Source organism: Ambystoma mexicanum, chromosome 2q (assembly GCF_040938575.1).
Source record: "Ambystoma mexicanum isolate Mex_15411 chromosome 2q, UKY_AmexF1_1, whole genome shotgun sequence".
Taxonomy (NCBI): Eukaryota; Metazoa; Chordata; class Amphibia; order Caudata; family Ambystomatidae; genus Ambystoma; species Ambystoma mexicanum.
The window spans coordinates 1,454,466,717-1,454,468,581 of NC_090924.1; the positions used below are offsets into that span (position 1 = coordinate 1,454,466,717).

General features: G+C 41.6%; 1 pseudogene; it reads left to right on the forward strand.

The window, feature by feature from the left end:
* The first annotated feature begins 384 nt into the window (after positions 1-384).
* Positions 385-1,038, forward strand: LOC138568881 (zinc finger protein 182-like; annotated as a pseudogene).
* The last annotated feature ends 827 nt before the right edge of the window (positions 1,039-1,865 follow it).

Here is a 1,865-nt window from a genome sequence, read left to right on the forward strand (position 1 = left end):
CCCCTTTCCTTCTTTAAAACGGGCTGTCCTCTGGATTGCTTTACATGGTGTATTTCTGATAGAACACATGTGAGTGCTAGTTTATACACATCCTGCATGTTAGGGCAGTTGGTTTAAATGTTCGGAAACATCTTTAAATTTGAACGGGCAAACAATATCCAAGTACTAAATCTTTTTCAAAGCTTCAGTAAGAAGAAAAATCTGGTTTGTCACCTTAAATGACCTACATATGAGAAAAGGCAGCTGCACTCTGAATTTAGGAAAAAGTGGATAGAGTTCTATTATTAAGCAGCAGACTATACTAACTGAAGAGAGACATTACCAGTTCACAGAATGTGTGACACGTTGTCATCCCAGCATCGTGCTTATTCCCTGTGTGACAGCATGGGTGAAAATCATGAGTGCATGGAAGGTGGGAATAGCTTCCATTTGCATGATGCATGTATCTGCCGCCAGAGAACACATACTGCTGAAAAACATCATTGGTGCACTGAGTGTGGGAAAGGGTTCAGTCAGAAGGGAACTCTTATTAACCATCAGTTAACTCATAAAGGCGAGAAACATCATGAGTGCACTGAATGTGGGAAAAGATTTGTTGGAAAGGGAAATCTTATTTGCCACCAGAGAACACATACAGGTGAGAAGCCTCATGAGTGCACTGAATGTGGGAAAAGGTTCAGTCAGAAGGTAAGTCTTATTAACCATCAGTTAACACATACAGGTAAGAAACATCAGTGCACTGAATGTGGGAAAGGTCTTATTCAGAAGAGAGATCTTACTGTCCACCAGAGAGCACATTCAGGTGAGAAACCTCATGAGTGCACTGAATGTCGGAAGCGGTTCCTTCAGAAGGGAGACCTTACCGCTCACCAGAGAACACATACAGGCGAGAAACCTTATCATTGCACCGAGTGTGGAAAAAGCTTCAGTAGGAAACGTAATCTTATCAGGCACCAAACTAAACATACAAGTGAAGAACCATTTTAGTGTAATTTGTGTGGGAGTACACAGGATGCTCTTATCTGCCATGTGAGATGACATGCATGTGGGGAAACCTCTTTTGCATTTGAAGAAGTTTCAGAAAGGAGGAAGTGCTTTTTCAGTGGGACTGAGTTTGTTCTAGATAATACCAAAACTCTGTAGACCATATAGCCACAACTGTTTCGAGTATCCTTTAGTACACAGACAGTGGCTTATGTACAATTGGTTGAACCACTGCTGTTAGAAATGCATACTAAAGGGAGACTGTACCTTCTGCGTTAAGGTACCCATCCTATGGAACACTTTGCCTTATGACCTAAGGCAAATTAATGGACACTGACATTTTGAATACACCTAAAGTAATGGTTGAATCAGTAACTATAGATCTTAATTGAATATTCTGGAGAACCAGCATACCAATTCGGTACCAAGAGGCCACCTGGCACTTAGTGTAATTATTTGAATAGTTTGTTCCAGTAAACATATACAGATGAGAAACCACATCAGTGCAGTGAATGCAGGAAACCTTTAGAATGCTGTTGGACCTTGCCGTTTCCTTTGACACCATTGACCATTAGATCCTACTTAGTGTAAGGGATGCCTGCACCAGGGACACAGCCTACTCCTTTTTACAATCATTATAGGTTAATAGAACATAAGCAGCTACGATGCCTCCTTACAAGATGCAGCATGTCCCATGGTTCCACCCATATCCCCTATCCTTAACCTTCTATTTTCCCCTCATGGCCAGGTATATGATCCACCCCAAAAACAAATTTCTCCCAACTATAGAATTGCAAACAATGTACATATAGGTGCCGGCCTCCAAGCTTCCACTCTCTCAGCTTCTTGGATATATTAAGCTTGGTGATACCAGCCATGCA